General features: G+C 37.5%; 3 long non-coding RNA genes and 1 pseudogene across 6 annotated transcripts; 2 read left to right on the forward strand and 2 right to left on the reverse strand.

Moving 5' to 3' along the window:
* The first annotated feature begins 3,316 nt into the window (after positions 1–3,316).
* Positions 3,317–6,284, forward strand: LOC148730078 (uncharacterized). Its single transcript, XR_016001734.1, has 2 exons — positions 3,317–3,899; positions 4,031–6,284. It is a non-coding gene; the product is annotated as an uncharacterized LOC148730078 (long non-coding RNA).
* A 1,400-nt stretch (positions 6,285–7,684) lies between these two features.
* Positions 7,685–12,384, reverse strand: LOC148730079 (uncharacterized). 3 transcript variants are annotated; one of them, XR_016001731.1, is made up of 4 exons: positions 12,113–12,384; positions 9,903–10,233; positions 9,341–9,424; positions 7,685–8,533 (listed from the first exon to the last, which is right to left on the reverse strand). It is a non-coding gene; the product is annotated as an uncharacterized LOC148730079 (long non-coding RNA). The 3 variants fall into 3 exon arrangements; XR_016001732.1 differs by having other exon boundaries at positions 9,335–9,424; XR_016001733.1 differs by lacking the exon at positions 12,113–12,384 and adding an exon at positions 10,772–11,492.
* A 1,223-nt stretch (positions 12,385–13,607) lies between these two features.
* LOC148730080 (uncharacterized) lies at positions 13,608–16,681 on the forward strand (annotated as a pseudogene). Its single transcript, XR_016001954.1, has 5 exons — positions 13,608–13,868; positions 14,345–14,415; positions 14,924–15,030; positions 15,715–15,823; positions 16,358–16,681. The product of XR_016001954.1 is annotated as an uncharacterized LOC148730080 (transcript).
* An 8,841-nt stretch (positions 16,682–25,522) lies between these two features.
* Positions 25,523–26,953, reverse strand: LOC148730081 (uncharacterized). The gene is made up of 2 exons (XR_016001580.1): positions 26,817–26,953; positions 25,523–26,398 (listed from the first exon to the last, which is right to left on the reverse strand). It is a non-coding gene; the product is annotated as an uncharacterized LOC148730081 (long non-coding RNA).
* Positions 26,954–26,979: the final 26 nt, after the last annotated feature.

A 26,979-nucleotide genomic window follows, 5' to 3' on the forward strand; every position in this document is an offset into this window, starting at 1 on the left:
AAGTAAAAACATATGTAAAACTATACAGAAAAGGGAAAGGGATGTCAGAAAAAAAAGGGATGTCGGAAAAAAAGGGATGTCATTGTACTATTGTTCTGGTGTAGCCGACTGCGACTAATCGCTTTTTTTTAATGTGTGCACGTACTGACTACCAAAGCCCCCTTTTTTAATCGATTTGTGCCTCTCACCAGTTTCGCTTTGTAATGACTATTTTGTGTCGATTTAGATGTTGTTGCCTATTCGGACCTGTTCGAAGACATGATATTAATCATCTATTTAGTATGAAGGTGTATTCAAACTTAGAAACGAAATCAGTCTAGTTAAAGACTACCCAATTTCTATAACATAATTACTATCGTTATGAATGGTCGCACTCATCAACAGACTACATACTCTGACCTGCTTCCAATTATTGTGGAACCGGTCCGCAATAGACTTACCGTATCCGTCTTGACACCTCTACAAACTTAATAACTTAAAGAAACAATGGCTAGTTCGTGTATTTTTCATTTCACGGGCGGTATGTTGACGTTTTGCGTAGTAACTTTCAAAAACCAGAAACCTGATGTGGTTAGGCGGGAAATTTATTATTTTCAAACTATCGCGCCCAAAGTAAATAATATTCATCTAGTTTCAACTGCCAAGGTCAGACATAGATTTTTTTTCGAAGCATCTCAGTGGGCTAGAATATTAAACTCATGAATGTAATTGATAAATCGCGCGCTTTTACTAATCCAGCTTTTTACAGTACGGATCACGGTAAAACGGAACTAAGAAAAAAGGCTATAAAAATATGAATAAGTTATTCATGGGCTTTTTCGGAGATTTAGCGTCTCGCTCCATTTATTTGTTTGCATTCAGTGTCACCTGCTTTGTGTTCATATTTTATCCTTCTCTACCCACCGTCGTTAATGATACTTTGCGAACTTAGGGGGTAGGGGAAGTATCCCTACCCCCTCACAAGAAGGAACTACTGTGAGTCGTTAGTGGCGTTCTCATTACGTCATGGCGGTCATAATGGTTACCAAAACAACAGAATGGCGGCCAAGTCAGCGCTTTTGAACTTGAATTTTTTTCAGGTGTAAATCATCTTTTCTTCTCCGATATATTTAAAGTACTGTATTAATACAGTAATGTAGTCTTTATGCTTGTCTGTTCTGAATCCAAATGTTAACGAAGAAACATCAACTTTTCCCTCAAAATCCTTTTTGTCATTTGTCAATTTTCAAAAACAGATTGGAAAAATGGAAATTCACACTGTTCGCTTTTAACTGAGTATGCCCGCTATTATCTCGTTGCAACTGAGTGCATGTTGAAAGATTCCGTAGTTCAACTTATTTGAGAAATTATGCATTCCTTGCTTTCAACAGTAAAACCCCGCTAACACGGACAGTATCCGATTTCCATCGAGTTTGATCCCATTTTTTTATAATTTACTATGAGCTAACTCACAGTATAGCTACTTTCCCTGGAAGGGATGCCAGTCCAGAACACTTTAAATCCCCCTCCTCCTTCCCCCCCCCCCCCCTTAGCATTTAATCAGGTTCCCTGATAGTTTTGTCCATTACCCATTTACACACCTGGGTGGGGAGAGGAACTGTGAGTGCACACTGCATCTTGTCTTTGAACACAACACAAAAGCCCCATCAGGGCTTTCAAACCCTTTACCCCCTTAGATCAGCTTTCAAACTCTCCATATCCCACTCTGTATATTTTCTTTGTTATTGACAAGGAGAATTTGTTAAACAATCAAATCTTCTTAGGTTGGCAATGATTTCTTTCATTCTCATGATCTTCATGAAACATCTAGCAGGATTTTTGTAGGAAGAAATTGTAGGCTGGTCACTCAAAGGGTTTCAAGGCCACTTCTAAACACAGATTCCACTTTCTTAACTGTTAGGACCACCACATTTCTCTCATGGGTGTTCACCCATTACTTGCTTTCTCATTAGGCTCCAAACTTCAATTTGTTCTCGCAGTTGTGGGCAATCTATAAACAAGTACCTTTCTACTACTAACGGTGCATGACCTCTTTTCCCTTTATTTCCATGACACTTCCGTGATAAGACTTCATTACTCTAACATATTTCTAGGATCTAAAACCACACAGCCCCCTTTAAAATTTTTCACCTCTCTGTCCACACTCCTTCTGCTGAGTCCAGTAACCCTACTAAAACCTTTTAAAAGTACCCCTACCTCTCTGTCATGTACCCAAACCTCAGTACCTCTTTTAGCGATACATGCTTTTTTCATTTGCTTCGCCTTTGCAAATAAACTGCATATTTCACCATCTACTCTGAAAAAAGGTGCTGGCTATTCCGAATCATTGTGGTTCAGTTTTCAGCATGGAAGCACAGCACTGATGGAGATAAAACTTTTTTGTGCTGTCCACTTTGTACTTTAGTACAGTAACTCAAAAATCTTTTCGACATCACTGAGGTCATCACTTGGCCGCGCGTAAATATCAATTTTACCTTTGAGTGTTAATAATAGTTCTCACTCGTTTGCCTCTCTTTAATCGTGAGAGGTATAATTAACTCGTATACACCGCAGTGTACAAATAATGTTCTGCTTATTCTTGGAGCTACTGACTACATATTTAAACCAAAGAGAATGTTAAAACACATTTTAAGAACAAAAAATGCTGAGAACACCTGCTCATAGTTTATCAGTTAATCTATTTGTAGTTCTGACATTGCCTTAGTAACTTGATATGATGTGTACACACGGATATAAAACACTGTTTTCTTATAGAGCGCATTTCTACTAATTAAGCCCTCCTAAAACCAAAGGCAAATGCACAACTGATCATCCAGAAGTTTTTAACTATCCCTTTACGCCCTAACATCAGTATGCATATTCTCCATACTGATCTCTATAGGTATTGTAATTTTATGATTAAAGGAAAAGCGGAAACCTACAACAATCCTCAACTAAGTAGGCTGATTATTAAAAAGTTAGGTAGTGGCACTTCTACAATCCCGTTTTGCAAAAAACCGCCAGTGCTCAATTCCAAGAAAGAGAAAAAATATGAGTCACTTTGCTCGTTTGTAAGAAAATGCCGAATTTCTTCTGGTAAGCTCCGAAGATGGAGAAAAAGCCGCAATTTTTAATGTGTGTGCGCTAGTTATCTGTCAAGTTATTTACAGGAAGGGTGTGTCATGCAATACTATAGAAAAATTCACTGCCTGACGAGTGAATTCCACGTTAAACTTCACGCGAAAAACCGATATCGCACGAATCGCTTCGCGATTCGTGCGATATCGATTTTTTAAGTGAAATTCAACGTGGAATTCACGAGTCAGGTAGAGAATTTTTCTTGAATCGCATAACTGAATAAAAATAAGAAAACAAGAAATTAAAACGGCAATGTTATTGTCTGTTTTTATTCCGTACGCGCGCCCTTAAGAAAGCCATTTTAAAGTCAACTGTCAGAACTGTCATTGTTAAGGGAATGGAAAGCAAGGTAAGTCGCTCACGTTTGAACCGTCGACAATTTTAATTGTACCTCGTGAATTTTTCTTGAATCACGCAGCTAAAGCCACCAAATCACTGGGCGAAACCAGATGTTCTGTATTTTTGTGCGCCACGCCAGTGCGCAAACAATGGAAACCCTTTCAAAGTCAGGTGTCAATATCTAGCGAATAGAGGGAACAAGATATTTTTAGAATGAAAACCACTTTTATTTCAAACTCGTGGAGAAAGCGGTGCCTCACATTTTACAATCTTCAGCGAAAAAAACTAAAAGTACACAATACGGAGTTATTTAAGACAGAGATTTGCCTGCTACCACTCCACTTGGCAGAATGTGGCGCCGACAATCAACAACTGAATGGTCAAATCCTCAAGCGAAATGAAAATTTCAAGCGTTCTGGCAAAGCAAGATCTACAAAAAACCGGTAAGTGCTTTACAGTTGTAAAAAAAAGTGTATTCAAAATATAATGATTAAGACTGGAATTTCTCGGTAAACTCTGGCGAAAAAAAGTTCAGTTAAAAGTCACAATTTTAACTGTTTTTCTTTCATCGCAGGGAGTCGCTCGTTGGTGTCAATGCTGGACTGAAAGTTTATGGAAATATTTACTGGAGAATTATTAAAAGTTACTCCAATAAACATTCCGCCAACTGCTCCTGCCATCAGGTAACTAGAACGACTGGCATTGCTGTCAAGGTCACTAGTAGCTGCTGTGTTGCTTGGCGTGGCTGAGCTATTGAGAACAATCTCCCGTAAAGCATGACTTGAATAGCCGTTGGTAGGTGTCGTGCTTGGCGTAGGTTGAAACCGGCCAACTTATTCGACATTCGCCGCTTTTTTTCCAGAGGATTATGGCTGTATCAAGATATGGATTCCGGATTGGAGTGGCCAGTGAGCTCTGATATCTCCACTGAGTCGAAATCACCACTGAGCGCTTGGATGACAGTTTTGCGACCACTCGAATTTGTGAATTTGCCGTCTAGTGTTTTGAAACCATGTTGTATCTAAAAGAGGCCAGTTCGTCGTCTGTATAGGCTACAATGGTTTGGATTTCGTGAAAAGATGTTTGACCCTTTTCGGCATTGATACCTGTTTTGGTTTTCTTTCGTAACGCTTGTTTGGTTTTCCTCGGCGAGAACTGTCGTTTGGCTTTCTTCCCTCGTCTCAGGCATTTTGATTCTTTGCTATGCGTTTTCTCGTACTTTTGAGCGTGAGTGGTTTCCTCCAATTTTCTAAAAATTTCAATTTCAATTCAAAATTCGGAAGACATTCGTTTTCTATAAATTTGTTCATATTTTCGTAGCACTAGTTGTATTTACGTTAATTACGTTCGTAACAATAATTTTTGCTCGCGACTCACGTCAGCTATATCGCTTTATGCGTTGGTGCGATTCCACGCTAAATACCCTCTCTTCCGGTTGACGTATTGACCAATCAGAGCGCGTGTCTACTTTGAGCTATGCGATTCTATGGCATGTCTTTCAATCAGTACCATTAGGAACAGCAGGAGTGGCGACATTCGGGAACAGCTTTTCTCGAAGGGGGAGGGACAAGGTAGATGACTATGTGATAAAAAAAAAAAAATACAAAAAATACTCCGTGGATTTTGTTCCGTTAACCTCCGTGTCTGATCAAAACTTCCCTGTCTTAGGGTTATCCTGGTTCAAAAAGATCTCAGAAATTACTACTCCTTGGAGAGGAAATAGACTTGAATAATACCCCAAAAAACTGCAAGGTTTTTAATTCGAACCGAAGATCTGGTGAAACAACCTTGTGTATTTCTGTATTTCTCCATTTCCCTCCGACCCCCCCCCCCAAAGTTGCCCTGTACCCCCCACTGGACGAATGTTCTTATTTCAGTGCCTTCAGGCAAAATTTAAAGCAGTCTTAAAGGTTGAGTAAAGCTTTAATCGTCTTTAATTGTCAAATAAAATATCCGAAAGCTAACTCTAACCTTTAATGAATCTTTAATTGAACATAAGTTTAACTTTAGTAGCGCAAATCTTTTAGCATCCTTTAAGTGGTTTCTTTTTTGGCACAAAAGAGGGTGTTTCATTAAAATACATTTAATTTGACTTTAAGGCGAGATTAAAATGAGTATGGCTGTTCTGACATCTTTAATTCATGCATTAAAGATAGTCTCATTGTAATCTGAACTGTCAACAGAAAATTCATCACAAATCAGCCAACACTTACACTGATGAGCCAGAAGAGCAAATTTTGTTCTACGTGCAGCAACGTGAGCTCACAATTCTTTCTGGGGTTGAAACATCTTATTGAAAGCGACGGTTTCCCTCCTTGCATGGAGTGCGATGACAAGAAAGGAAATGTTTTCTGCGCGCGCTATAATGGCTTCGAATCACGTTCAACTTTCGAAAGGCATAAGCGGAAAGGTAACGGAAAGAAATTAACAGATACTTTCGTGGCGACTTCAAATTCCCGTGATTTCACGAAATTTCAAGCTCACCCGACTATGAAGGTTAGTTAATTTGAATATAAAAAAGTCACGTGTATGTATTTCTACATATCTACATATATCTTTACGTCTTTAATTATTGCATGAGAACATAACTGCTATTGAACGTTGCTTGAGACGATTAACATTGAAACTTCCTCGCACTCAATCCCTGAAGATTTTTTGAGGTCGGAGTTGTCTACTGGCTGTGGGGGCCTGGACGCCTCATTGAGAAAATACCTTCGTAGACTATTGCGGCAAGTTTGTAATGTTTCTGGTTCATATTATTTGCCTTTGTTTTCTTTTGTCGTGTGGCTTATTTCTTTCTCCGTATTAAATGTAAGGCTTACAATCTTTCTCCTGTCCAGGAATATTGATTGAAAAGCCTGAGGTTTGAATCCTCACATGCGTCTACCCAGAAGTTTGTCTTTCTGCTCTGCTATAAGAACGTTTGGTAGCGATGTTAAATAAATTGAGGTTTGAATAATCACAAAGGTCCACACAAATTTCTTCCTCTGCCCAGCTGATAGAGCAGATGTTCCTTATGAACATTGACCCAGCTCTTACATTTTTTTGTCTTCCAGCTGATAAGGTGATGCGCAATTTTTCTGAGATAATTGATTTTTGACTGATATGATAGAAACAATTAGTCCTCGTGGCCCCTCTCAAGTTAAGCTCCAGTCACCATTCCGTTCTGCAAATGCCATAATTCTTTAATGTTGTTCAGTTCAAAAGCAGATACTCTCCAACCTGGCTTTAGTCTTTTTGTATTCCTTTGACTTTGAATGTCAAGGGTGCCGGAGAAAAGAGAAAAGTAAATCCCCGCTTGAACACAGACACAGTCCTCTGGTGGTTACAGCCGAGAACCGACTTGTCTAGCCTCTGGGTTTGAGACCTATTTAACGGCTCAGCGCTCGTATCAATCAATGAAAATAAAAAAATCATAAAGCATAAAAATAAAAACGATACGGGTATATCATTGCCGAGGTACCAGAGGGTAAAAACAAAGTATGGGCAATCTGCACTGCACCTCTCCTCCGGACGCGAAAATAGACAAGCACTGAGAGGAGCGCACGAAACTCTCCTCCCAGCTGGGATCACCTTCTCTGGGCTGACTGCAGGAGGTTCGAATCCTCGCAAGAGACACAGATTGTAATGGTTTTTCTTTCCCTATCCTATATATGATACCATTAGCTTTCTTTAATCCACCTTGTCTGCTGGGAATGAAATGTCTTCTTCTGAAACACTATCCTCAAGCTGAAAAAGAAGTGTGCTTGAACAAAATTTGCAATAGCTATAAACTGAAGCTAAACTCAAGTATTTGTTCCTGACAATATTCCATGCATATGTGACGTAAATTTGACATTTGCTTTACATTTACCTTGCTTATTGAGCAAAGCTGTTCATTTGCTATAAATTTGCATTGGGATCTAACAAAAAAAGAAATAAAAACCCTTATTTAGTGGCCATTTGCCAGTTCCCTGAGGGTGGCCCATTTACTGGGTTCAACTGTATTCAGAATAAAATTTAATGTAAATGAAACTGGAATTAAATGTGGTTGATCTATTTACCTTTGCTAGAAATCTGAGGGAAAAAATAATTCAGGCCACAGGCCTGCCAATCATCCACTTAGAGGCTGATTACATGAGTCAGGCTGGCCTGCCCACATAATGCCATCCTAGCAAACAGTGAACTCGGCTCATGTAATCCACCCTTACTAAAACAACTAATCAGACAAACAAAAGTGGCAGGTCTGTGCCTACCACAGACATAACATTTTATTGTTTTCATAAACACTGCGAACATAAATTGCACAGAACTAACAAATTATTTTGACTTCGGCCGAACAAATTGTCTGCAATATAAATAATGTGTTCTATATCTTCTGTCTCCAAAAATCAAGTCACAATAGATCCTAAGAAACTGTCATTTACAATTAAACTGAATAAATAGCTTTATTAGTCAAAACCATTGGTATGCAATTAAAGAATGGGTAAAAGACTTCTGTCACTTGAAAGCACTGATTTACAAGATGTGCCACTTTTTCACCTGCCAACTTACAAAATGCCATTGAGAAAGCTTTCTACACTCATGTTACTGTCACAATAAATGGGAATTTCAGAGAAATAATTCAAACAATAATAATGAATACGTGATAGTTTGTGTTTCTAGTACTCTACAAAGGCAACAAAAAATAACTGTCTGTATCAAGCATTACTATAATGAGGTTAGCACTTTTGGTTATTCTCTGTAGTTGGTCTTTTTCTTTCTTTTTTTTTTGTATATGTATTGCAAAATTTTTATTTTCATGGATCAGTGTAAATTTCGTTTCATATATACAAACAATGTTATTTGTGGAAATCTCCCTATGAAGCTGACAGACAGTATTGATTTTACAGAAATACATATTAATCTGTTGACTTCATCCAAAGCTTCAAATCATACAGGGTAACAATTTTACATACACATTGGCAGTACAACAAAAGCACTGACTGACAAGATGTGCCATCTCATCATCTGCCAACCTATGATGTGCCATCGAGAAAGCTTTCAGTGCCCTTGTGGGAACAAGTCTTGGCAGGAAAAAGAGCAGATTCCTCACTCCCTGAAAAAAAAAAAATACAGAACCTAAGAAACAGTGAACAGCTTCAACAGGATTTTATGTTAGTACACCTAAATTAATCACTTCATATGAAATTTTAATTGCACCTCTAGTTCATTAATTATATCACTTAATTGTGGTCTTAACTCAAGATGACTAAGAATGCACTTTTTCCTCAAAGCACAAAGGAAGTGGCATTGGAGGTATGTACCAACTGCACAGATCACTCTTCCAAAAGAGAACACATCACTGGCATGCAAAGGTGGACTGGCATCACAGACAATTTCAGGAGCAATGTGACCATGCTTACCTTTGTAAATTTTGTGTTCTTCAGGTGTGAAATGTTTCACAAGGGAACCAACTGCTGTTAAAGCTACACATTTGCCAAAATCGATTGATATGGCACGATACTCATTGTTTACGTGCGAGATAATGACACTATCTACTTTGATATCCCTATGAATAAATCCTTGTTTATGTAATTAAGATATTGCTTGAGCCAACTGATTGATCAAGGTCAGTCAAATAACCAGTCATAGATTCAACCTTGTGCTCTTCAGTGACAAAGACATTGTAAAAGGCTTGTCCAAAATATGGTGAAAGGATGACACTAGAAGGTAAGGCTTTCACAGTGTACACGCCCCAACAAGAAGAGGAGAATTTGCATGTTGGAACTTTGACATGACTCTTGCCTCCTATTTGAGTTCCTCTACTGTAGCAGGATAAAATGTTTTAACTGCAATGGGATTGCCCCCTGTAAAACATCTCGTTGCAGCTCCCACACACACCAGAACCCACATGTACCTTCACCTTTATTCCAGATTCATCTTTTGAGGGCTCCAAAAGGGCACAGTCAGTTTCCACAATGGACTCACATGTTGCTTTTGCAATGACCTACATTTCAACAAGACAAAAAGTTAATAAATCCTTTGTTAGCCCGCCTCTTTGGAACAAGAAATAAATGATGATTAAATGCTTCTCTATATGTTGTAATGTATTTATTTACACAGAATTTTAAATGGAAATTTCTTTTCATAGTAACATAAATGCAGTGACATCAAGGTCAGATCAGCAAATGTAGATGGAGTGCTACTTTCAACAAAGCTGCCTCATTTGAAATTACCTAAGGGTTTAAAACAGATGGAATGACTCAAATGTATCTTGTTTTAGAGGCAAAGGTAAAATAAATTCTAGTGAGGAAGACTTGGTTAAACAGCATCAGGAAGTAGATGCAGTAACCAATTCTGTGACAACACCCAAGTAGTCCCTCAAACTCCCCCCCGCCCTCCACTATAAGGGCGATGATGAGGAAGGGGGGATGCAACTGCTTTAAAACCTTTCCGGCTTTGAAGATTTAAAATGTTGTACATACCTTCCCTTGCACTACAGATTGCCTTGGAATTGATATCCAAGCCTTTCTTGAAGCCTCTTCTTTCTTGAGAAGTGAGTGCCATCAATCATAATATTTTCTCATTATATTGTCGCATATCTTTTGTTGTTTCTCAATGCGAGCCTTCTCGATCTGTAATCCAGACGCAAGTGTCTTCTCTTTGTCAAGGTTTCTTTGCAGTTGTTTCCATTTTTTCCTTTCTCTTTTCATTCCTCTTATCTCCTCTTTTGTGTTTTCACAGCTTTTTCTACCCATGAACACGATAAGAAATGTTGAAAACTTTTTCTTTCTTCCTTGTCGTGTTTACCCATCTCTACAAAAAAGCAGAATTTGAATAGTTAAGGGAAACTTAGATTCAGCATATTTAATTAATATTACTTATCACAACCAAAAAATGGTCAACCAGACCAGCTATTATTTGGAAGATGACAGTCGGCTAAGAATTAAGACATACTTTATCCTAAATTGCAATGCAATTTTTCCTTTAGCCAAACTTTCAAAGATATTAAAAATGTCTTTGATGTTTCGGTTTATAACAAGTATCATGTATGATTACTTAAAATTTGAAATTCAAAATACAATCAAGGAATGAAACTTACATTCCTTTGATGGCACTGATATGAGGTTTTTAATAGCTACACTCCAGCATTCATGCGAGCTCAATGCCACAACTTTGCTCTTTAGGTACCCCCTCTCTATCAAGGCTTCCTGACTAAAACGTCTAGTCCTTAGTAAGCCCACTCCTCTCCCCTCCCACTGAATAAAAACTCTACAGTATTGGTTATGGGGTGCCATTACTGCCAAAATTATATTTTTAAAATTATTCAGCCTTTTTTTCATTAACCACTTACTTTTACGAATTAACCATACTTGCCACAATATTATTTAGCCCATTTCCAAAATTATTCAGCCTTATTTTCATTAACCACCTACTTTTACGAATTAACCATACTTGACACAATATTATTCAGCCCCCTTCTGAAAATTATTCAGCCTTTTTTTCATGGGGCCTGTTTTAAATTATATCCCAACATAACTTGCAGGATTATAAATATATCCCAGAGTTCATTTCATGTCCTTTTCGTTGCAATATGGCCGACAGTAGAGGGATCGCGGATGTTGCACGTTTGCTCTCCCAAGCTGCTACCAATTTCATAAGTCTAGCACCACAATCATCACAAGAGCTTCGAGAAACTAATAATACTTCTGATCGAGCTCATGCTGAGTTGAAACGAGCGTTTTCTCCGTACCAAAAAGTTCCCAACGCGCCATCACCAGTTGTAAGCAACACAACTTCACGTGGAACATCAAGTCAAGCAAAACATTTCACCGTCACAAGGACCGCAAAAGAGAGAGAGAAACCAAAGAACTAACAATCAACATGAGGTAGATCAGAAGTAGTGTTAGTTGCTCGAAGCTCTTGTGATGCTAGACTTATTAAATTGGTAGCAGCTTGGGAGAGCAAACGTGCAACATCCGCGATCCCTCTACTGTCGGCCATATTGCAACGAAAAGGATGTGAAATGAACTCTGGGATATATTTATAATACCGCAAGTTATGTTGGGATATAATTAAAAACAAGCCCCATGAAGAAAAGGCTGAATAATTTTCAAAATGGGCTGAATAATATTGTGTCAAGCATGGTTAATTCGTAAAAGTAGGTGGTTAATGAAAATAAGGCTGAATAATTTTTGAAATGGGCTAAATAATATTGTGACAAGTATGATTAATTCGTATAAGTAAGTGGTTAATGAAAAAGAGGCTGAATAATTTTTAAAATATAATTTTGGCGGTAATGGCACCCCATAATTGGTTGTATTGTTATTTATTTGACTGTCTTTGAAGTGAAATAATCTTGTCATTAATTTCCTTCCTAGTTCAAATAAAAATTTACAGTTGAAAAGCAACCTATATTCCAAAACAGTCAATTACCTCCCACTCCGTCCCCCAATTCTTTGTTCTCCATTGAGTTCTGTTTGCATGCCATGCCAGCTTTTTTATCACAAGCTTGCTTTCATAATTGTTCTAATCCCAATTAAAAGAAAACAATTCACAACTAACAAAATCACCTTCATGCACAAGAAATCTCATCGAATGATAACGTCGACGCCGTGACTTAACGCTTAATTAAATTTCCTTCGTTATCCTTGACCTACACACGGCTTGATTTTCAGATATATTTATAACTAACCTTTTTGAAACTTTGGTATCGGTATGAAGCTGTTTACTTGAACAAGCAAAGTTCGAACGTGTAATTTGTGTTTTCCCGCCTTTCTGTTTCCTTGCTTCCAATTACACTCGAGTCTTCATATGTACTGGCCGGGTGACGCTAATATCGAAGGCGTTCGTCGAGGGTAAGAGTAAACAGTAATTTTGGTCAGCGGGCAAATTATGAAACCCGCGAGTACGAGTATTGCGAAATCCCGCGAAAGGATGACATTTAAAAACCGTAGATAATTTTTGACTAAGACACTAGAATGCGTTATGATGGCGACGACTCAGTAAATATATGAAAATAATATATGTTTACTGCGCTTTCATAAAATGTATGAAAGCGTTCTTCGCAGTAATAAACCTTACTTATCTAGTAGGTGGAAATAGGGCCTGTAAAAATTTTAGGCCCGTACGGGAATTGAACCTATGACCTCTGCGATACCAGTGCAGTGCTCTACAAACTGAGCTAACAAGCCAACTGGGAGCAGGTCATTATGCTTGGTTCGTGTTAAACCCGCAAATAAATTTGAATAAATGAAAATCATATATGTGTACTGCGGTTTCATAAAATATACGAAAGCGCTCCTCGCTGTAATAAATTGACCCTATTTATCTAGTAGCGACTAAGTACTGTAGACATGACTTATTGACTTGCCCTGTTCTGCCAACAGAAGAGCAAACATGATAGGCATGCAATGTCTACTTCTACTGCTTATAACAAGTGTAAAATTATTAAGTCGTAAGTGAAAAAAGCTGTTCCTTCTGTTCCGGCAGTCACTTTGAGAATAAAGTAAGCCTTTAGTTGCCTGTCATTATATTTTTAGTGAAGTCGCTGACGCCAAAACGGGCTGGCTTTCTCTATCTTGGTCTTGCATCGAGCTGGTGCACTTAAAACAGGTTGGTTACAATTGCGGAATTCTCATTTGTCTCACGCTCTGCACCCACACGCGACATTTAGTTTTTAAGTTTAATACAGAAGTCACTATTCTCATTAAATCATGAGGTGTTAAGGTACGAAATATCTACCCCACAAGGTAACTAGGAAGAAAGTGCATTTTCATTCGTTTTTGTATATCTTCATCCTTTGTTCAGTGCGATTTTACACACTTCGGGTTTGAACTTTTCGTGGGGAACACATGCTGCAGCTTACACGACACATTTCAATTTTAACCGCTGTACTATAAACTTGTGTGTTCGACCCTCGACAAACGCCTTCGATGTAGCGTCACCCCGTTAGCCAGGCACAGTACGATACACATCACAACGAGGCAATATGTCAACGGGAGGTCCATGTTTGGGGTTAGCTATATTAATTCGCGCTTTTTTGAACCTCAATATTCCGTTTGACTACTTAAGTATCACAAAGCATCCGAGAGAAGCACCTGTAGTGTGGTTATTTTACCGTTAATTCGTAGTTAAAGCAAGTAAGAAAAGAATATGGCAGAAAGACGATTGCACGATCAAAACCATGATGTGGTTCCAGCGGCGAAAAAAGGAATAAAGTGTCCGACGATTGCATTGTGCTGCTGGAGGAGTTGATCCGCAGCAATCACGCTCTGGCGAGCGAAAATGTATAACTTCGGCAGAAGCAAGAGCGCAGCAACAAAGAAAACTCTGAAGCGCTTCAGCGGATCGAGAGCCGTCTTCAAACTGTTGATAATGCAGGCAACGTCCTTCGGCGCAAAAACAGAAGACAAAGGCGAACGACGGTAGTAGTTCCACCGGCTTGTCGAGTGAGTTAAAAAAACATAACTGATAAGCATGAATAATGTGATATGTGTTCATAATTTGCTTGAATCAGTTCTGTTTCGTGGAAGATTTACTTTTATGTTGAGTACATGTTTGGCGCGCGAATTATATGCATAATTAACTTAATTATTTCGGCGGTAATCATTTGACATGATTAGATGTGGTTACATTTACTTGATGATCCTTTACCATAAACAGGTCTACCAGAATAGTTTTTTTCCTCCCTTTTGTTTCAACGAGAATTATCTAGTATGAAAATTCATTTTATCATTTTTTCTCTTGGACCCTCTTGACCTTGCCTGTTTTATTCACATAGATGGGTAAGGTTAATTTTCAATGTGCTTGTGTCGATTGCTCCACATCATCTAGCCTTCAAACAACCAGGGTTTTTAAAAAGCGTGAAAGTAGAAATAGGACAAACGTGACAAACTGACTGTTGAATTTTTTTTCATTTCTTTAGAGAACTGTGAGGAGAAGGTACAAACTCCTTTTGAAAAAAGATGACTTTGGTGGTTTCTATCTTGACGAAGAGTGAGTAATATGTTTTTAGATTCAGAGATATTTTACTTTATCTTGATTGAGCGAGGAAATCCGAGTCTAAGCTGCTGCTTGAAATATTGAGATGTTATGTGAACACCTTATGGTGGTTACAGTTGAACCTCGATTATCCGGACTTTTCGATTATCCGGACTTTTTCTCTGGTCCCGTTTTTTTCATGATTATTAATGAGCTTTGATTTTCCAAACTTTGTGAGGTAAAAAAATTCAGAGATTATGTCTAAATTCAGGAAAAGTGCATTTAAAACATTGCCTCCTCCGCTTTCAAAAGATCGAGCACTTGGAGAGTCATCGAAGCAGATTTTTATCTTCATTTCTTTTGTTTACATTATTTTCTCATTAATATTCATATTTTTGTTTATCCTGACTGATTACCTAAGTCCCAACAGGTCTGGATAATCAAGGTTTGACTGTACTTTTGTCTTAGTGTTAATATTGTTACTACAGAATACCAGGTTTAAATGTATTTGTTTTTGTCTTAGAATAAATTCTGACAGCAACAACATCCTTTTTGAGCGGACAATAGAGCAGGCAATACATCAACAAGGAGGACTTGAAAAGTGTCCTTGGACAAAAGAAGTCATAGAAGGTAACTACCAATAATCATAGCACATGCATTTCACTTTTACTGGGGTGTCATTACATTTTGTGGGTGAGCATAAGGATTTTGCACTCAAGCATATTGATGCATATCTCCTTTATGACAACTTGAGTTTTATTGAAGGCTTTGGCTTGAAAACATCCAAGCAAAATTGTGCTCAAAGTTGGTCAATTTGTCTATTGCCCAGCCCTTAATGATACCCCTGCTTTTTGTCTCTACCATCAATTTGTGTCTTTACCATTTTCCCCTCAACATAAATGTCATCCTAAAACTAGCATTCAGTAACACAGTTAGATACCCTGAAACCTCTAATGAGGACCTTCATTATATGGTCAAATTTAGGACAAGAGGGGGGGGGGGGTGCATTTTATAGTTTTTCCTAACTTACAACTTAACTTTCTCAAATGTTACAGAAATTGAAATATGTTGCAAACTGAAATTTTCGGGTTTATTTCTTGTCTCTAGATCTGAGACACTTCAGTGTAGATCCTCAAAAAAGCATACTTTACACCTTAGCAATGAAGGACATACTGCAAATTTATATAACTTGGCAGATATTCCAAGGTGGCCTGCCATAAATTATTATAAATTTGAACATTGTCATTAATTTATGTGGAAATCTTTTTTACAAACAGCTTCTCATGGCATTTTCATAATCATTTCTTTAAACAGCTGCTTTACAAAGATATTTCAAATATGTGTGAAAACACAGAAGCTGAAGAGTGGTAACCACTATGAGGCTCATAAACAAAAAACCTGGAAGAGTGGTCGCCAAAGAGAGGTGTTTATTCGCTGGGATACTATTTTGAACATTTTACTTTTCATATACCCTGCTATTCACAAATGATGGGGTCTGACAGATGTTCAATGTTACCAGACTGAGTACACCCTCAAGTACACTTGATCAATGGGAGGGAAGCTATTTCCCATTGAATGTCTTTATTTTGGCACTTCAAAATTGGGTGGGTTTGAATATAGACACATCTAAGGGACTATGTTCTTATTAGAGAAATTGTTAAATAAGTTAGGTATTCTGGTCTGTATCTAGAGCCTTCCAAGAAAATCTTTGTAAAATAAATTTGAAAAATATAAAAATGTGATGTGAGATAAATGATAGTTTGTATGCACCATTTGATGAAAAAAAAAAAAAAGGACAGAGACGCTATATTATAACATGCTTAAGAATTCCATTCTTACAATGGGTACACACATATATATATATATATCAAGAGAAATTAGTGATTTGGATCATATTTTTCATTTGAAGTCCTATAACACCCTTCTCATGCCTGTTTAATTTTGTTATTCTTTTTAGAAGTTAATGAGATGAACTACAGCCCTGGAGCTGGTCAACTGGGCCAACCAGCATGAAAAGGGGAGAGCAGCAGAGGTTCTTGCCATGGAGGCAATGAGCAGTGAGGAAAGCTGCTACGAGGATGACGATGGAAATACCTCAAAAGTAACAAAATACTCTGTGCATCACCCTCAGTGGGAATGTAGGAGAATGAAAAAAAATGGAAAAGAAACTTGACAAGGCTTATAAGAAAAAGCTCACTTCAAGAGCTAAAGAGAGAATCTGCCCAGGGTTTATGGGCGACCTTTTCTGAGATGCCCACCTACTGAAAATTTTCCAGAGTAGGCAATAATACGGGGAGAAAATTGTTTTACTAATCAATGAAATCGAAATGTACAAAATATCAAGCCAAGTCTAGAATGAGGTTATTTCACATGCCTGCATGAGGCTTCTTTTTCATTGAATAATTATGGTCTCATCTAAAGTAAGTGATCGTGAATTCTTCAATGTTATTAAATTTCCTCCACATGAGATACTTTTTTCTATATAGATGTACTCATCATTTTTGTATATCAAAGTTTCAGCTGCATTTTAAAGTAAGAGAACTGTTTTCTATCACTTGTTTACTAAAAGAAATTAAGGTATATGATCATATTTAATAAGTATTACAGTTGTAATAATGTAGCAAATAACCGAGCGTTATTGCAAATTTCAGTCAATTAAGAAAATTTTTCTGAATTTTGGATTGATAGGTTGAACTTATATTTTTTATTGTTAGACAAGTATCATTTCAAATCACATTTCTTAGTAGCTGGACTTGAGAGTACAATTTGTGAATCAATAGCTTTTTGTGTAGTACTACAGCTAGTTATATAATTTGTGTATTTGTCATACTTTTATAGTGGTAAATCTAATATTACCTGCATGACTGAGATTATATTATACATTGACGAAAGTGAAACAATTTTAATAAAGTATGTCAATCAGTAATTCAAACATTTGGACATCTCTTTTTTTAATTATGTATTGGGCTCGACTGGGATATCCTCAGCTTCATTGTAGGTTTATGTTATCTCAGGGGAACAAATGAGTTTTGAATGAAACTATTTCATCACTGCAATTTCAAACACTTTGTTATTACTTGAATGTGTGATGCTTCTTTTTCTATCAATTGTAAGGTTGCCCAAAATATCATAAGTTATTGGGATATTAATGTGGGTGTGATTAAGCAAATTAAAAGTCAGTTGAAAGTGAAACCTGCTGCTTTTAGAGGCACTTAAAGGTCACTTAAAGATGAATATTAACAAAACTTGAAATTTAAGAGAATCTGAAAGCGCAACTAAAGATGAATTACAACAAAACCTGTAACTTTAAGCAGTAGTTAAAGGGAAACAAAAGATTGAAGAAACCTTTAAGATGCATTTACAAGTAGAAGTTTTGGTTGACTAAAGTTGACTTTACAAGAATTAAGAGGATTCCTAAAATCAATGAAATGGTTATTTAGGTTTGCTTTCATGTGATCTCAAAGCGTTCATGAAATGGTTATTTAGGTTTGCTTTCATGTGACCTTAAAGTGTTAACTAAAGGGTTCATAAGGACACTTTAACTGACTTGGGAAAGTTCAATTAAAGATACATTTCACAACTTCCGTATGTCACCTAAAGATGACTTAAATACTTCTAATGTTAACCTTTAAGTTACCTTTAAGGAAACTTAATTTAGTTATTTTATCCTGTGTTAGACTTTGCAAAATTATTCTCATCCCAGTGAGCACTGACTAACAATAGCATTTATACATGCTGCAAGCAGTAAGGCTGTGTCCATTTATTTTCCATAGAGCTGTGTACAGACAGGTCTGGTGTTCAAATGTTTTGTTTGGCTTGGGGTCTATAATCTGGAGAGTGCTTTTACAGAAAAGACTGTAGTTTATATGCAACTTATCAATTCTAAATTGCAATGGACTAATATAAATAATATGCAAAGGTTCCCAGGAAACAAATAATAGTAAGGGCTTACTTGGATCATCTGATTTAAAAAAATACTGGACAACATAAAGGGCACATTTTGGAATTAATTTCGTCCCGATTTTATTTATCTATCGTCAGTGACTTAGGCGAGCCATGTTGTCTACAAAAACACCCAAAATTAATCAAATTACCAAGAAGTAAAACCTCCTTTTCACTGGGAGAGAAAAATGGCAAAGTAGGGACAAATATCATCAAGAGAAGATAGATGGCTGCTTTGCAAAAATTCACGCTAAACATGCATATAATTTGAAAGTAAAACGGAGTTCGCTTTTTTAAGGTTGCCCAACAATTTCAAATTCCCGGGGCACCCTACACTTTCAAGTGGCAAAAATCCCGAGCCTTTATAAAGCTCTGAAGTTAGAAGAAAGCTCAGATTACATGGAAACTTGACGAAACTTAACACTTTCTGTGAAACCAACCATTAATCATACAGCATGTTCCACGGGTCAATGAATATCTGCTCAACGGCATGAATCAAGAAGGAGACTTGACAAAGGGGAGGAGTTCAAAGGTGAGTTCCTCCTGCTGAGGAAAAAGTTATATTTTATAGCATGAGAATTGTTATCATACTTTATAATATCACCTATAATATATCTATGTCCCAAAGTGGCACTTCAGGATGTGACCCCTCTTCCCCACCCTCCCACACCTCTCACACCTCTCACGCCGGCCTTAGGTGGAAAATTTTCCTCACGAGTGATACGTGTCTGATAAAATGCGGAACATGCTGTTGGGTAGGCTGTTATCTACCCACTGTGGTAGGTGTCCTTTCTTGGTACATACTGATGTAATGACAAATTGAGGAGAAAAATTGTCAAACACTCCTTGACATAACACACTGTTAATTTTCCTCTTCATTGAAAATCTCTAAATCTACAATCATCTGACAAACTAACGAAAAACAAGAATTGAAAATAAAATGTGACTACAATCATGCTAGTGCTAAGGGCGATTCCCTTTGATAGGGAACTTGAAATCAGGCTGAGACCCTCCATGTAAATGGCACCTGATGGAGAAAACAAAATTGGTAGCTAAAGCATATGAAACCGGCCACCCATATACAATTTACCAGCAATTTACTTAAACTCGAATTTTACTGACGAAGTGCTTTTAGTCGAAGTCAGAAACATGGAATTCCATTTCTCATTCCCAGACCTCCTCATACCGTCCCTTTACATCCGCAACGGAAACATTATCCAGAAAACAGTTTATATAATCATGAAAACTTGTCACCAAAAAAGAGGATGTTATCTTGATGTAATGCTACATTCTCATTACTATATAACAGAAATGTTCAGCGGATTGAGGAGAGAATTACAAACTACATCTTAGAAACCGAATGATTGAGAGTTGTTAAGCGGGGCGGGGCTCGATCTATATTTGACCTTTAACAATAGATACTTTTGTTCATCATGGTTAAAGTGCTGAATGAGGAGTTCAATCGTAGAGTCAAGCTATCTATTTAAAAAAATTGACGTTTCGACTGCCATACTGGAAATCTTAGTCAAGCGAGTGGTATCATTATGGTAGTCAAGACCTCACGACTATAAATTGGTAGCTAAACCATATGAAACCAGCCACAGATATATTTTTACAAAAGACGACGGATGACTTATTATCAGCATAGTTATCACTGAACTCTCTATAATTGTGATTGTTCTTTACTCTGTTAATGGCACCAATATATAGTCGTGAGGTCTTGACTACCATAATGAGAAATGGAGTTCCATGTTTCTGACTTCGACTAAAAAGCACTTCGTCAGTAAAATTCGAGGAATAACAGAGTAAATGATTGACTGACTCATTCACTGAATGAATGATTGATTGGCTGACTGACAAGCTGACTAACTGATATTGATTGATCAATGACGAGATTCATCGATTGATCGACTGAACCACAGCAGTCACAGCAGCCATCAGATTAAGGAGCCGTAGATAATTTTAAAACATACGAGCAAACTTCCTGAGGCGCAGTAAAAAGGAAGTGAACAATTCATGACTGTTTTTAGCTTTTCACCTGATTGGTGATGCAATTCAAGTTTTATAGACAAATCGCCGATTGTGGAAAATCAAGACTAACAAAGCTAGTTAAAGTCTGTGCAACTTACGTTCACCGCGTTTCCAAATAGATCCGTCCATTTAAATTTCATTTAACTCTGAAAAATCATACATAAGTGGGATAATAAAAAATGAATAAATAACTGAAGAGAGTGGGATTCAGTTTGATGTGAAATCAGACGCTTGATTTCAAAATCCAACTAGCGCGCAGCGCAAGTCGATTTGAATGGAGTTTGTGAATGGAGGATTTTTGGGGATCACATGGTTTTTAGGGGGATCAGTGGGGTGATCCGTCTTCGCCAAGAGAGTATAAAGAGGGGGCTATAGAAAATTGACTTCCAATTAACTGCCAATAAGAAAGGATCGTAAGAGTAAAAAAAAAACGAATGGGGGGGGGGGGGGGGGAAGGAAATGATAATTTTATTGTGACGCAACCAAAATCTTCCAATCCCCTGTCATTCGCAAAATAATGAACGGTCCCTTTGTGTTTCTCTTGGAACACTATTACCCTTGATAGGAATTTTCTCACTTGCCCAAGTTTCGCTCTACCTAAACTACTAAATTGACCAGAATGGGTTCAATTCACATAAACGGACTGATTTACCTGAGATGTCCCTTTCCGTTTGCGTCGGAAAGCTTCTTATTTCATCTTGAAAAAAAGAAATTCAAGATTGGAATCAAAAGGTAATCCTTTCATCTCAAAGCATTACTGTATGTGTGGTAACTGCGTGATATATGAAGAGTATAAAACACTTTCAGGAGCTATGCGTCGATCAACTCGAAGCTTCAAAATTCCCTCTCTCCTTCTCGGGCAATCCCTAAACACTTGCATTTTTGAAGGTTGGCTCAGTCGTTTAAATTCCCGCTCCACAGCCGAAAATTGCTTTCATTGCCCCACTCAGTGATTCTGTGTGAAACCACCGAATGCTGTAGAATTTAGCAAAATTATGTATTAGTTGTTGATGCTGCTGTTTGGTTTTTCGCGTGTAAGTTCCCTCCTCAGGGACCCATTTCAATATTTAATTTTTTTTTAAATTTTACGAGGACTGGATAAAGACACCTCAGCGATAGTTTTCTACCTGTTTTGAAACTCTGAGCAAGTAAATGATAACATCAAATCGCAGCAACAACAGAAAAAATTTACAAGAAAATAATTTACTCTTTTAGCCGTCATTTGAAGGCAAGTTACAGATCTGCTTCGAAAATGTGCACCATCTAAATGATGGTGGCCAATCGATTTCTTTTTCTTGGATCGATTTTTGCGCTCGCGCAAAACGTCTCAACTCAGAACAAAATTGAAAAACAAGTTAAGGCAATCACTTTCATCACCTAATATTCATGCATGTTTGGTAAATGTGTAATATCTAAAGAGTATTAGGAATCCTTTTTCCCCCAATCCTGTCAAAAAAAAAAGGCGCGGAAACCCCTGCGATTTGCGCATTTAAGAGTTGAACTATTTTAACGTCGTTAACGTTATTTCAAGACAATTCTAACATCTACGTCAAAATACAAACTGAGAGAATGGATAAGAGTAGGAGCCCACAAGAGTTGTGAGTTTTTCCTCTTCTTCCACCACCTTGAAGCGCGCGCCAAAACGTTCTCAGCCTATGTTAGCCAAATATCGATAGGATAAAGAAAAGAAGAGTAGAAATGCAGGATTTTCTCTTTTTTTTTTCGGATTTTAACACTAGTCAAAACTATTTCTTCATAGCCTTCATAGAGTGCCAAAATATTTAGAACTTTTTAACTTTTTGCGAATTTTAAGTCCAGTGATCGAAATGCGCCAACTGATACTTTGCGAACTGAGGGTGTGGGGAAATGTCCCTTCCCCCTATAAGAAGGAACTACCGTAAGTCGTTAATGGCGTTCTTATTACGTCACGGTGGTCATGATGGCTACCAAAATAACTTCAAAGGAAACTGTGAATTAGTCGTGGATACACTGCGTTCGAATGAGTTTTGAGGATAATTGAATTCCAAAGGGTGACTCCCGGATACAGTTGAAACTACTTGGTAGACTTTAAAACTATTGACTGTTATGCCCACTGTTTTATTGATTATGCAAGAATTGAATATACATGATTCCTTACAAATTATCAACAATTTGGTTGCAGCAACCATAACAAAATATAGCAGAGAAAAAGAAGAGAAAAAAGAACAAATTACACGAGTAACAGCAAATGGTCCCAGCTTGTTACAGTTTAGGATGATGGAAATTTAGAATAATTTCGGTCACGAAATTTTTTATTTTCCAGCTCATAGAAGGCTACAATGATGTCATGGACGTACTTGGAAATGCCTCGCTGTTTGATCCACTTACTTCTCAAGTAATGACTCTTTTCGTTCCAAATCGGAATTCTATTTCGGAAACGTTCCAGATTTCAACAGGTCTAATTGTAATTATTAAAAACTGGATCATTGGATAATGCAATTCAAGACTTTTTATTGGCTTAGCCGTTATGGTATATGAGCCAATATACCATAATCTAATATCTGTACATTGTAACATCCGGTTTCTTCTAACAAAATAAAGTCGAGAAGATTTGTCTAATATCTTGGGGGCGCTTTTTTTAATGAAACAGTTATTCCACTCGCGCTTGTTGGATATCAGATGATTAGAGCCAACTCGGCGCTACGCGCCTCGTTGGCTATCTATCATCTCATATCCAACTCGCGCTCGTGGAACAATTGTTAATTGACCTTGAAAGAAAGAAACAAAAAAGAAATCTCGAAAAAGCATACACAGGACGAATGTTCTTATTTCAGTGCCTTTAGGCAAAATCTAAAGCAGTCTTAAAGGTTGAGTAAAGCTTTAATCGTCTTTAATTGTCAAATGAAATATCCGAAAGCTAACTCTAACCTTTAATGAATCTTTAATTGAACATAAGTTTAACTTTAGTAGCGCAAATCTTTCAGTATCCTTTAAGTGGTTTCTTTTTTGGCACAAAAGAGGGTGTTCATTAAAATACATTTAAGTTGACTTTAAGGTGAGATTTAAATGAGTATAGCTGTTCTGACATCTTTAATTCATGCATTAAAGATAGTCTCATTGTAATCTAAACTGTCAACAGAAAATTCATCACAAATCAGCCAACACTTGCACTGATGAGCCAGAAGAGCAAATTTTGTTTTACGTGCAGCAACGTGAGCTCACAATTCTTTCTGGGGTCGAAACATCTTATTGAAAGCGACCGTTTCATTTTTGCATCTCCTTTAAAGAGCGCATGGAGTGCGATGACAAGTCAGGAAATGTTTTCTGCGCGCGCTTTAATGGCTTCGAATCACGTTCAACTTTCGAAAGGCATAAGCGGAAAGGTAACGGAAAGAAATTAACAGATACTTTCGTGGCGACTTCAAATTCCCGTGATTTCACGAAATTTCAAGTTCATCTGACTATGAAGGTTAGTTAATTTGAATATAAAAAAAGTCATGTGTATGTATTGATACATACCTACATATATCTTTACGTCTTTAATTATTACATGAGAACATAACCGCTATTGAACGTTGCTTGAGACGATTAACATTGAAACTTCCTCGCACTCAATCCCTGAAGATTTTTTGAGGTCGGAGTTGTCTACTGGCTGTGGGGGCATGGACGCCTCATTGAGAAAGTACCTTCGTAGACTATTGCGGCAAGTTTGTAATGTTTCTGGTTCATATTATTTGCCTTTGTTTTCTTTTGTCGTGTGGCTTATTTCTTTCTCCGTATTAGTAAGGCTTACAATCTTTCTCCTTTCCAGGAATATTGATTAAAAAGCTTGAGGTTTGAATCCTCACATGCGTCCACCCAGAAGTTTGTCTTTCTGCTCTGCTATAAGAACGTTTGGTAGCGATGTTAAATAAATTGAGGTTTGAATCATCACAAAGGTCCACACAAATTTCTTCCTCTGCCCAGCTGATAGAGCAGATGTTCCTTATGAATATTGACCCAGCTCTTACTTTTTCTTTGTCTTCCAGCTGATAAGGTGATGCGCAATTTTTCTGAGATAATTGATTTTTGACTGATATGATATAAACAATTAGTTCTCGTGGCCCCTCTCAAGTTAAGCTACAGTCACCATTCCGTTCTGCAAATGCCATAATTTTTTAATGTTGTTCAGTTAAAAAGCAGATACTCTCCAACCTGGCTTTATTCTTTTTGTATTCCTTTGACTTTGAATGTCAAGGGTGCCGGAGAAAAGTAAATCCCCGCTTGAACACAGACACAGTCCTCTGGTGGTTACAGCCGAGAACCGACTTGTCTAGCCTCCGGGTTTGAGACCTATTTAACGGCTCAGTGCTCGTATCAATCAATGAAAATAAAAAAATCATAAAACATAAAAATAAAAACGATACGGATACATCATTGCCGAGGTACCAGAGGGTAAGAACAAAGTATGGGCAATCTGCACTGCACCTCTCCTCGAGACGCGAAAATAGACAAGCACTGAGAGGAGCGCACGAAACTCTCCTCACAGCTGGGATCACCTTCTCTAGGCTGACTGCAGGAGGTTCGAATCCTCGCAAGGGACACAGATTGCAATGGTTTTTCTTTCACTATCCTATAGATGATACCATTAGCTTTCTGTGATCCATCTTGTCTGCTGGGAATGAAATGTCTTCTTCTGAAACACTATCCTCAAGCTGAAAAAGAAGTGTGCTTGAACTAAATTTGCAATAGCTATAAACTGAAGCTAAACTCAAGTATTTGTTCCTGACAAAATTCCATGCAAGTGTGACGTAAATTTGACATTTGCTTTACATTTACCTTGCTCATTGAGCAAAGCTGTTCATTTGCTATAAATTTGCATTGGGATCTAACAAAAAAAGAAATAAAAACCCTTATTTAGTGGCCATTTGCCAGTTCCCTGAGGGTGGCCCATTTACTGGGTTCAACTGTATTCAGAATAAAATTTAATGTAAATGAAACTGGAATTAAATGTCATTGATCTATTTACCTTTGCTAGAAATCCGAGGGAAATAATAATTCAGGCCACAGGCCTGCCAATCATCCACTTAGAGGCTGATTACATGAGTCAGGCTGGCCTGCCCACATAATGCCATCCTAGCAAAGAGTGAACTCGGCTCATGTAATCCACCCTTACTAAAACAACTAATCGGACAAACAAAAGTGGCAGGCCTCTGCCTACCACAGACATAACATTTTATTTTCATAAACACTGTGAACATATATTGCACAAAACTAACAAATTATTTTGACTTCGGCCGAACAAATTGTCTACAATATAAATAATGTGTTCTATAGCTCATGCCTCCAAAAATCAAGTCACAATAAATCCTAAGAAACTGTCATTTACAATTAAACTGAATAAATAGCTTTATTAATCAAAAGCATTGGTATGCAATTAAAGAATGGGTAAAAGAAAGACTTCTGTCACTTGAAAGCACTGACTTACAAGATGTGCCACTTTTTCACCTGCCAACTTACAAAATGCCATCGAGAAAGCTTTCTACACCCATGTTACTGTCACAATAAATGGGAATTTCAGAGAAATAATTCAAACAATAAAAATGAATACGTAATAGTTTGTGTTTCCAGCACTCTATAAAGGCAACAAAAAATAACTGTCTGTATCAAGCATTACTATAATGAGGTTAGCACTTTTGGTTATTCTCTGTAGTTGGTCTTTTTCTTTCTTTTTTTTTTTTTTGTATATGTATTGTGAAATTTTTATTTTCATGGATCAGTGTAAATTTTGTTTCATATATACAAACAATGTTATTTGTGGAAATCTCCCTATGAAGCTGACAGACAGTATTGATTTTACAGAAATACATATTAATCTGTTGACTTCGTCCAAAGCTTCAATTCATACAGGGTGACAATTTTACATACACATTGGCAGTACAACAAAAGCACTGACTGACAAGATGTGCCATCTCATCATCTGCCAACCTATGATGTGCCATCGAGAAAGCTTTCAGTGCCCTTGTGGGAAAAAGTCTTGGCAGGAAAAGAGCAGATTCCTCACTCCCTGAAAAAAAAAAAAAATACAGAACCTAAGAAACAGTGAACAGCTTCAAATATTTAAGCTAATAGCGCTATCTACTGCGAGGATCGTGCATCATACGTATCTAATACCGCAGTTCAAAATATATTAACTTCATATATTTCATTGTATCTGATTTATCACTTTCACGGGTTTATTACGAATCGACTTAACGGCCTGCTCCCAGTTGGCTTGTTAGCTCAATTGGTAGAGCGCTGCACTAGTATCGCAGAGGTCAGTGGTTCGAGTCCCGTACAGGCCTCATTTTTTCAGGTGTGATTTTCGCTATTGCTTAAATTAGCGCTATCTACTGCGAGGATCGTGCATCATACGTAAATTTCCTTTGTTACAAGATATCCTTGACCTACACACGGCTAGATTTTCAGATATATTCTTAACTAACCCTTTTGAAACTTTGGTATCGGTATGAAGCTGTTTACTTGAACAAGTAAAGTTCGAACGTGTAGTTCGTGTTTTCCCGCCTTTCTGTTTCCTTGCTTCCAATTACACTCGAGTCTTCATTTGTACTGGCCAGCGTTAGCTAGGCACAGTACGATAAACATCAC

The sequence above is a fragment of the Stylophora pistillata genome, chromosome 5 (genome assembly GCF_964205215.1).
Source record: "Stylophora pistillata chromosome 5, jaStyPist1.2, whole genome shotgun sequence".
Lineage (NCBI taxonomy): Eukaryota > Metazoa > Cnidaria > Anthozoa > Scleractinia > Pocilloporidae > Stylophora > Stylophora pistillata.